General features: G+C 36.2%; 1 long non-coding RNA gene across 1 annotated transcript; it reads right to left on the bottom strand.

The window, feature by feature from the left end:
* Positions 1–9151: 9151 nt before the first annotated feature.
* LOC127375994 (uncharacterized) lies at positions 9152–11258 on the bottom strand. Its single transcript, XR_007887478.1, has 2 exons — positions 9933–11258; positions 9152–9467 (listed from the first exon to the last, which is right to left on the bottom strand). It is a non-coding gene; the product is annotated as an uncharacterized LOC127375994 (long non-coding RNA).
* Positions 11259–11525: the final 267 nt, after the last annotated feature.

The following is an 11525-nucleotide window of genomic DNA, read 5'->3' as shown; positions in this document are numbered from 1 at the left end:
CCAAGTGCTCATGGTGGTACTGTTGGGTCTCTGTAAATAATGTTTTAAGGAGTTCGGGTCTAGACCTGCTCTATTTGAAAAGTGTCCTGAGATAACTTCTGTTATGAATTGGCGCTATACAAATAAAATTGAATTGAATTGAATTGATGACTCTGCCGTGGTGGGGTGTATCAGCAGGGCGGATGAGACTGAGTACAGGACTGTGGTGGGTCACTTTGTCACATGGTGCGAGCAGAACCATCTGCAGCACAATGTGACGAAGACTAAGGAACTGGTTGTGGACCTGAGGAAGGCCGATGCTCCAATGACCCCTGTTTCCATCCAGGGGGTCAGTGTAGACACTGTGGAGGATTACAAGTACCTGGGAGTTCACATGGACAATAAACTGAACTGGACTAAGAACACTCAAGCCCTCTACAGGAAGAACCAAAGCCATCTCTATTTTCTGAGGAGGCTGAGGTCCTTCATCATCTGCAGGACCATGCTGAGGATGTTCAATGAGTCTGTGGTGGCCAGTAATACTGTGGAATATGTTTACATTTAGGAAACAGGAAAAAGAAATGAAGCAGGCAGATGTGTGTCTCTTTCTTCAGCGTCTTCTCAAGTTATTTTATTAAACATTTACCAGCTGCAAACAGTCATTGTCTCTTGTACTTTGGTTCATTGTGTTCACAGCATGTTTCTTTCATCCATGTATAAAGCATGTAAAGGTTATTAAGGCTATTCAATAGTAAAATATATAAATAATAAACACCATGTATGCCTTTATCAGACATCAAATCTCTAAAATGTATCTAAACTTACTTTACATCAATCAAAAGTATCAAAATTCACAATCTCTCATATTACATTCATTCATTTCTACCTCAATACTTTACTAAAATCAGCTTATTTGACAATAAAATCTGGCATCTAAATTATCTTAGCTGCTCTGTACTTTAACAGAATAGACACACATTGACTGTACATGGACAAGACTATGGCTAATGGTGGCTGTTATATTAATATGATGAACTGAGAACCACAGGGCTGCACTGTCACCTCCTGTCTATAGGTGAAACTGCCTGTTAAAAGGCAGAAACCTAGGACAGATCCTCCGGCTCTAGGTGGGTGGTTGTCTGTCTCGACCGGTTGGGGTGAGAGAGAGAGAGAGAGAGAGAGAGAGAGAGAGACAGACAGACAGACAGACAGACAGACAGGTGCACAGCAACAACAGTATTGGCAATGGCAATCTAGCAGGACCATGGCAGGAGGCTCCACCAGGATCGACAAGAACCTGCGAGACGAGAAAGCACAAGAACTCCGGGGAAGAAGTGAAGTTAGTAACATGCATTAATGGGACATGAATGAGTGCAGAAAGAGAGAGGAAGAGAGGAGCTCAGTGCACCATGGGAAATCCCCCCGATAGTCTAGGCCTATAGCAGCATAACTAAGGGATGGTTCAGGACTCACCTGATCCAGCCCTAACTATAAGCTTTATCAAAGAGGAATGTCTTAAGCCTACTCTTGAATGTGGTGAGGGTGTCTGCCTCCCGAACCACAACTGGAAGCTGGTTCCACAGGAGAGGAGCTTGGTAACTGAAGGCTCTGGCTCCTGTTCTACTTTTTAGAGACTATAGGAACCACAAGTAGCCCAGCATTCAGAGAACGTAGTGTTCTAGTGGGGTAATAGGGTACTATGAGCTCTTTAAGATATGAAGGGGCCTGACCATGAAGAGCTTTATAGGTGAGGAGGAGGATTTTAAATTCTATTCTACATTTTACAGGGAGCCAATGCTTAGAAGCTAGTACAGGAGAGATGTGATCTCTTTTTCTAGTTCCTGTCAGTACTCGTGCTGCAGCGTTCTGAATTAATTGGAGCGTTTTAATGGACTTATTGGGGCAACCTGATAATAAAGAGTTGCAGTAATCCAGCCTAGAAGTAACAAATGCATGGATTAGTTTTTCTGCATCTGTCTGTGATAGTATGTGTCTAATTTTTGTAATATTACCTAAATGAAAGAAGGCAGTCCTGGAGTTTTGCTTTATGTGGGAGTTAAATGACAAATCCTGATCAAAGATAACTCCAAGATTCCTGACAGTGGTGCTAGAGGCCAAGGTAATGCCATCTAGAGTAACTATATCTTATTATATACTTACACTTATTATATTACAGTTATTATAATATTACAGTTATTATATTACAGTTATAATAATATTACTTATTGTATTACAGTTATTATAATATTAGTTATAATATTACTGTTATTATATTACAGTTATTATAAGATTACAGTTATAATAATATTACTTATTGTATTACAGTTATTATAATATTACAGTTATTATATTACTTATTATATTACAGTTATTATATTATAGTTATAATATTACTGTTATTATGTTACAGTTATTATAATATTACAGTTATTATAATATTACTTATTATATTACAGTTATTATTATATTACAGTAATTATATTATAGTTATAATATTACAGTTATTATAATATTACAGTTATTATAATATTACAGTTATTATAATATTACAGTTATTATATTACAGTTATTATAATATTACTTATTATATTACAGTTATTATATTACAGTTATTATAATATTACAGTTATTATATTACTTATTATATTACAGTTATTATATTATAGTTATAATATTACTGTTATTATGTTACAGTTATTATAATATTACAGTTATTATAATATTACAGTTATTATAATATTACTTATTATATTACAGTTATTATTATATTACAGTAATTATATTATAGTTATAATATTACAGTTATTATAATATTACAGTTATTATAATATTACTTATTATATTACAGTTATTAAAATATTACTTATTATATAAGTTATTATAATATTACAGTTCTTATAATATTAGAGTTATTATATTACTGCTAATAATACAGCTAGCCTGTTCACCTGTTAGCATATTAGGCTGTTAGCCTGTTAAGCTGTTAGCCTGTTAGCATATTAGGCTGTTAGCCTGTTAGCATGTTAGCCTGTTAGCCTGTTGAACACACTAAAGGACTTTGCTCTGCAGATGCTGCTGGCTCTTCAATGAGCCTTTGTGGTTCTGCTGCAGATTGTTTGTCTCCAGTCACATTTGATTTTGTGGATCAAACAAATATTGATTATTCAAATATAGTTGATAATAACACTTTATACAGAAAACAGAAGAAACACAGATACAAACCTGAATACTCTGTGAACACACACACACACACACACACACACACACACACACACACACATACATACACTGCGTGGAGACTGAAAAATACTGAGCTTTCTGAATGACCTTAAACACACCACGATCAGTCACTATTTCCTGATAAACGCCACAGCGACCGACAGGATCTCAGCAGCCATTTTATGTCTGCGTGGAAGTCCTGACATTAAGAAGCCGTATGATCATAAATATAAACAATATCTGAACCAGCGTTAACCCGAAGAGCTTTAAAAAATATTAAAGAAGACAATGGACACGACTGCTCATTCAGTTTTTTTATTTGTACGAACGAGAATCTGAATCGATTGCGTCCCCCTCACTGAAGGTGGTTTTAATATATAGTCGGCTAAGCCCGGCCCGGCCCGGCACATTAACTGTAATCATGAGCCCAAGCTTGATTTAAACCCAACAATTTAAACTGCGTTGTTTCATTATATGGCCCTGGCCCTCGGGTCGGGTCGGGTCGAGTCGGGTCGGGTCGAGTCGGGTCGCAAAAGTATAGTATGACGAGCCTAGGGCTTTAAACGTACTCATAGTAATCGTCGACGCTGTGGTTTAGATCGGCTCCCCTGACACAGGAGAGGATCCGGCGTACGGTCGCTGAGATTCCCCATACAATGGGCTGAGATTTCCTCAAAAGCCCAATTAGGGTATCAATCAGCTTCTTCCAAAGTTTCACGATGACTGTTTCACCACCAATCGTTATATAGTTGAGCAAATCATAAGCCAACTTAATGAGGCAGTATGTTTTGCCATTCATCACTAAAGGCAGCAGGCTGTTTATCAAAATAGCCAGCAGGTCTTTCATTAACACATCCAAGGCGCTCCCACCGGTGTTTACCTGGCGGGTATAGTAAGCGTTGATTCTGAAGTTCCCATTCGTATTTACGGACTCCATGGTTCAGCTCAAAGATTCCTTCTGTGTTCTTCTTCCTGCACCAGAGTGCTGGCCGTAACCTTTATATCTTACCCTGCTCTCTGATTGGACGAGGGCAGTCAGGTATGATGTTATATAATCAACATTATGATGATGTGTCACAACGAGCTTCAACGTGCCTCCACCCAGCAGGAACACGTGAGTCCTCCTCAGTTCTTCTTCCTTATTCCTGATGGTTAACTGAAACAGCACACTAACACTGATGCTCCTATCACAATAAAGCTCACACAGTAGTATGAACCATTACACCACTATCACTATTGGCATTGGAACTGATAACCTGTATCCAGTGTTTCAGTTAACTGAAGGTTAACTTTAGTAATAATTCTTAAAATATCAGACTATGAAATATGGATACAGTACAGTTTACAGTTGGTTACTTAGCAGTTTTTCAACCCCATAAACAATTTACTTTATTAGATGAGTGATTCCTTCACTTATGTTGACATGTTGTACAGGATAAAGTATTCCAGGTTTCTGTTTCCATGGTCTCAGTAAACTAATGTGTATAAAGAATATAACAGATGGGAGGTTACAGTCATCATCATACTATTACTCTGATTACTTTGGTACATTTACTGGCTGTTTCTTCACTAGAAACACCTGCTTGACTAATGTTGTTAATATTATGTAATATATAATATGTTTAACTTCACTGGGCTGTGTAGACTGTAGGTCACTGCTCACTGCTGTACCTGTAAAGACAAGCATAAAACACAGTGTTGGTTCTCATAGTTAAGGTATAAACACTAACATTATGTGATAGATAGAGGTTAATATATATATATATATATATTGTGGTATATTAAGTAGCGATGATGTGAAGATGTGTGGATAGAAGTCCGCTGACACCATCTTGATTGTATATAAAGGTTTATTACGAAAAGGTACAGCATCATTTCAAGCCCCCCGGAGCTTGGAGAGCATCCTGCCAAATTAACAACTCTATCTGTTTGCGTCGAACATAGGCTTTATATAGGTCTATTGTTTATTCAAGAAAATAGTAAAGAAACATCTGGTTTAGCTATCAGATGTACTGAAATATTTACGTCAAAGGGTAAAGGTCCAAGTGTCTTACTAACACTGCATATGTTGACAAAAATATCACTTGAACTTATAACAAACTGTAACTTAAATTTATAGGCCTTCGGATACCACATATTTCCCCCCTTCGAGGCTGCTAAAGTCTCGAAAAACAGAAGAGTAAAACATACATGTTTAAACACTAAAAATAACAATTACTCCTACACATGCTTCTTGCAGCATAACCTTAACAATACAACAACTTTATGGAGTGTGAGAGAGAAAAACCTGTCTGGCAGCTTTCTTTCCAGAAGTATCCATCAAACAATCTAGACAGGAAAATTCTCTCACAGCCCCTCTGCCTCAGACGACCACACATAGTACTCCAGAACAATTGAAAACAGGAATCTAAACCGCTAATCAATATAAATAAATAAATGATAAAGTGATCACTGTAGGACTGTATCTTCCCCCATGAGCGTTGAGGACCCCTAGTGGAGGCCCGACCCCCAGGTTGAGAACCACAAATGTAGTGCAGGATATACTCAGGTATACCCACTTATTTTTCAGTCAGTATCAACTTCAAAAAGTATAATATAGAACTATAAAACACACTAATGCTGAGACATACAATATATTGGGGAGGCTGTATAAGAAATGTGCTTTACATTCACTTAACATGCTTTAAACATTCAGGGAACTGCATGTTTTTGTCTTTGGAAGACCAGTTTTCTCCTGAAATCTTGGCTCATTAAACTGTCTGTTGCTTATGAGAGGAGCTGAGTGGTGTTAATGAAGCTTCCCTGAACTCCACCTGCTGCTGTCAACACTATTTGCTCAATATTGTTGTTATTATTATTATTATTATTATTATTATTATTATATTGTTAATAATGACTGTAAGTTGAGGGATGAAGTCACCTCTCAGCCTCCAAACTCCGCCCACTACTACCTGTGTCACCAGTGATGTCATTATGCTGTCATACAGTAGTATAGATAGGACTTTTCTCAGGCTTTAGCTTCAGCTCTGGGGGGGTTTCGGGGACACGACGGTGACCTCGAAGCCCGGTAGAGCCACTGAGCTTCAGGCTCGTGGCGACGCCTTCCCATGCCTGACCGGCGCGCAACGGTCACTGGCAGGATGACCCCCAGAGCTCCTGTGAAAAGACAAACCCCAAATATCTCTCTCTCTCTCTCTGTCCTTTCCCACTTTTTCTGTCCTTTCTCACTATCTCTATCCTCTCTTTCCTTCTTTCTTTCTTTCTCTTTTCACAAAAACAAAAAATAATTGTGTCTATGACAAAATGAAAATGTTCAGTTTCCGTGCTGCAACAGATTTAAATCTGGTGACTGAGAAGGCCACTACAGGACGGTCCAGGATCTTTTTCTAAACCAAACTTTGGTTGACTTGGAGGTGTGCTTCGGATCATTGTCTTGCTGTCCAATGATCACCAAGGTTTCATTTGTCAACAGAAGGCATCACTTTCCTCTTTAAAATGGCCTGATATTTGTGGGAATCCATGAAGCCCGGTACACGATAAAGAACAACAGCCCCAAGTGCCAAAAGGCACCTGAAGGACTATGACCATGAGAATCAAAATTCTCTGCTCTGATGAAACAAAGATTGAACTCTTTGACCTGAATGCCAAACATCATGTCTGGAGGAAACAAGGTCCTACGAAACAGAAACTGTCCAATAATCCGTCTGCCAAGCTTGTAGCTTCATACTCAAAAAGACTTGAGGCTGTAATTGCTGTCAAAGGTGCTTCAACAAAGTACTGAGCAAAGGCTGTGAATACTTATGTACATGTTATATTTTTGTTCTTTATTTTTAATAAATAAGCAAAAACAACTTTTTTCATGTTGTCATTATGGATTATTGTGTGTAGAGTTTTGAGGAAAAACATGAATTTAATGTGATTATTTTCCAGATGTACTGTACGACTTAAAATGCCATTAAGATATAAAAGAAAACACATTTAAGTTGGATTTAACAACATAAAAATTAGATACAAATACAAATATAGAGGAAATATAAACTACGGTGGAATAAAAAGAATAAAACAAATAATAAAAACTAGAATTCAAATAATAATAATAAATAAAACATCTAAACTCTGTTTGATTTTGAATTTAGAATTCTGAAATTGAAATCAGGATTCAAACTTTATTTTTTTATTGTTTAACTTTAAACTCAATTTAAAATATTTATCACATATTTAATAAAAATGGTCCAGTAACCATTATTTGAGCTATTTTTCTATCTTGATAAATCACTTTAATGAACTCTAATGGACATTTGAACTGATCAAACCATTAATCATAATGTATTATTAGTAAAATAATGATAAAGTATTGAGTAATAAACTGATAACTGTCTACTTTAAAACAAAGTGGGTCATGGATTTATTGTAACCCAGGCCAGACCTGCAAAACAAAACAAAATGAATCTAAAATATAGATTCAATTTGATTGATTTAAAGGAAAACTGAACATTTTCCTTTGTGTCATAGACACAATTATTTTTTGTTTTTGTGAAAAGAGAAAGAAAGAAAGAAGGAAAGAGAGGATAGAGATAGTGAGAAAGGACAGAGAAAGTGGAAAAGGACAGAGAGAGAGAGAGAGGTATTTGGGGTTTGTCTTTTCACAGGAGCTCTGGGGGTCATCCTGCCAGTGACCGTTGCGCGCCGGTCAGGCATGGGAAGGCATCGCCACGAGCCTGAAGCTCAGTGGCTCTACCGGGCTTCGAGGTCACCGTCGTGTCCCCGATACCCCCCCAGAGCTGAAGCTAAAGCCTGAGACAAGTCCTATCTATACTACTTTATGACAGCATAATGACATCACTGGTGACACAGGTACTAGTGGGCGGAGTTTGGAGGCTGAGAGGTGACTTCATCCCTCAACTTACAGTCAATATTAACAACATAATAATAATAATTATAATAACAATATTGATCAAATAGTGTTGACAGCAGCAGGTGGAGTTCAGGGAAGCTTCATTAACGCCACTCAGCTCCTCTCATAAGCAACAGACAATTTAATGAGCCAAGATTTCAGGAGAAAACTGGTCTTCCAAAGACAAAAACATGCAGTTCCTTGAATGTTAAAAGCATGTAAAGTGAATGTAAAGCACATTTATTATACAGCATCCCCAATATATTGTATGTATCAGTATTAGTGTGTTTTATAGTTCTATATTATACTTTTTTAAGGTTGATACTGACTGAAAAATAAGTGAAGTTAAATATAAATATCTAAGGTGGCATTAGAAATCAATACATTTGACACGCCAGTGTCCAGGCATTGTTTAGAAGTGTCTGCTGGCCCTCTAGATCTGCCCCTGGCCAGCATTGACATTAGACAGCACTGAGACTCTTAAATGGGATCCAGGATTCATTGTGTGACGCACACAAAATGTATGGTCACATTTGTTTATTGGTGTTTTTGATTATTCATTTCTGAACTTTAAAATGTACTGTCTTATTTAAAACAGTAGAAAAGCAGAAGGATCTACATAACTTCCTGGGAAGTGTGCTTTCACCTATAGACAGGAGGTGACAGTGCAGCCCTGTGGTTCTCAGTTCATCATATTAATATAACAGCCACCATTAGCCATAGTCTTGTCCATGTACAGTCAATGTGTGTCTATTCTGTTAAAGTACAGAATAGCTAAGATGATTCAGATGCCAGATTTTATTGTCAAATAAGCTGATTTTAGGAAAGTATTGAGGCAGAAATGAGTGAATGTAATATGAGAGATTGTGAATTTTGATACTTTTGATTGATGTAAAGTAAGTTTAGATACATTTTAGAGATTTGATGTCTGATAAAGGCATACATGGTGTTTATTATTTATATATTTTACTATTGAATAGCCTTAATAACCTTTACATGCTTCATACATGGATGAAAGAAACATGTTGTGAACACAAAGAACCAAAGTACAAGAGACAATGACTGTTTGCAGTTGGTAAATGTTTAATAAAATAACTTGAGAAGACACTGAAGAAAGAGACACACATCTGCCTGCTTCATTTCTATTTCCTGTTTCCTAAATGTAAACATATTCCACAGTATTACTGGCCACCACAGACTCATTGAACATCCTCAGCATGGTCCTGCAGATGATGAAGGACCTCAGCCTCCTCAGAAAATAGAGATGGCTTTGGCTCTTCCTGTAGAGGGCTTGAGTGTTCTTAGTCCAGTTCAGTTTATTGTCCATGTGAACTCCCAGGTACTTGTAATCCTCCACAGTGTCTACACTGACCCCCTGGATGGAAACAGGGGTCAAAATTAACCTTTTTAGTCAACCTTATTCCAATTCATTGCCACAAGTTTCACCCTTCCTTTTGGAATTCATGGTCAATAAACCACAAATTTGAATGAAATACGGTGAACTAAATTATAAATTGTTATGGATTATCATAGACTGGTATATGTCAGATATTAGCCAGGACATCCCCAGCTCAGAATAGACTGATGCAATTTCATTTTGATATTGAAGAAAGAACATTTATTTTCCAAAACCTAGAGACGTTTCAACTTCACAAAACTTTAACATTTCAGAATGATTTCAGATCAGTTTAATTACAAATTCAAATCATTAAATAATTTATAGTTAGTACAAAAGGCAGCCGCCAGACTTTAAACCAGAACTGGGTTCAACTCTTCTGAGTTCTGGTAAATAAAGTGCTGATACAACACGGAGAGTTACTTAAGAGAGTTAATCACTCACCAATCCATCAGCCAAGGCAAATAGGATTTACCTTCCACCATGAGAGCAGTGTTGAACCACCCATAACTGGAAGAGGAGACAGATGTGTTAGAGCTGCTGAACAGATGAAAACAAACAGATCAATGATTTCACATACAAAACATTTACAGTAAGTTGCCTGGAGACAGCAAACCACAACAATTTATCAGGATAAACATCTGTGTACATTATATACATTATTATATTCATCTTGGAAGACATATTTCTGTATTCTTGATGTCTGATAGACAACAAAGTCTTGGTGGGAAACGGTCAAATGTCCAGAATTAAATAGACAATAATCTAATTATTGTTCCTTGAAAAGAACAATACTACTCTTCCCCATACTTATAATATTTTATTCTTCCGTACGTTTTTGGCGCGCTTCTCCTCCCGCAGTTTTGGTCGCACGTACACAAAAAAGGTATCAAAACGTGCGGCTCGGTGAGGACATTAGTGCTGTGACTTTTCTAAGCGTTACGCCAAACAGTTTGCCGATAAATCGCAAAAAAACGGTCCAAAAAATGAATGGGTGTGTATTGCGAGAATTTCAACTGAAAAAAACAAATTAAAATAATAATATAAAATAAATTTGTAAACTCTATAAAAGTAATTTATAGAAAGAAACGTAGCTAAATCCGTTGGGGTCACAGTTATACTACTGCTGAAGCTGTCAGACAAATAGTTTTGGCGGGAGACGCACTGATGCGCCAGCAACACCCTCTCACGGCCCCATCTACTCCCATGTTAAATGTAGAGGACAAATCTTGAAAGGAGCTTGTTGAACCTCTTCTCTCTCAATTGCACACATTGCAAATGTCTTAGTTCATCTTTGCAAATGATTAAGTACAGTTAACCTACAGTTAGCCTACAGTTAGCCTACATTTAGCACAATTTCCAAGTGAATAGATCCTGTTGATCTAAACTGATTGATTGATTCTCAGTCTAATGGTTGTTCTCTCCAAAACATGTCAGCATCATTTCATTCTATAAGTCATCACCTGCACAATAATCTGTTCAATTGTCAAAATTAGTCAACATGATCATATCAACATAATACCATGAATACCATATACTGTATTTATTTACAGCACTGTAGGCTACATATAATTTTCTTGTTTTTGTTTATGTGTTTATATATATATATATATAACAGTATATTATGCTTTATACATTTTCTTTTTATTCTGATATGGAGGTTACTTTGTGTGTGTGAATAAAAATGGCTACCTTTCAATTACTGTTATTATATTACAGTTATAATAATATTAGTTATTATATTACAGTTATAATATTACAGTTATTATATTACAGTTATAATAATATTAGTTATTATATTACTGTTATAATAATATTCGTTATTATATTACTGTTATTATATTACAGTTATAATATTACAGTTATTATATTACAGTTATAATAATATTAGTTATTATATTACTGTTATAATAATATTCGTTATTATATTACTGTTATTATATTACAGTTATAATAATATTAGTTATTATATTACTGTTATAATAATATTCGTTATTATATTACAGTTATTATATTACAGTTATAATATTACAGTTA

Source organism: Dicentrarchus labrax, unplaced genomic scaffold (assembly GCF_905237075.1).
Source record: "Dicentrarchus labrax unplaced genomic scaffold, dlabrax2021, whole genome shotgun sequence".
In the NCBI taxonomy this organism is placed as follows: domain Eukaryota; kingdom Metazoa; phylum Chordata; class Actinopteri; family Moronidae; genus Dicentrarchus; species Dicentrarchus labrax.
Note: the sequence above shows the minus strand (reverse complement) of the source record. Positions and strands in the feature narration are given on the sequence as shown.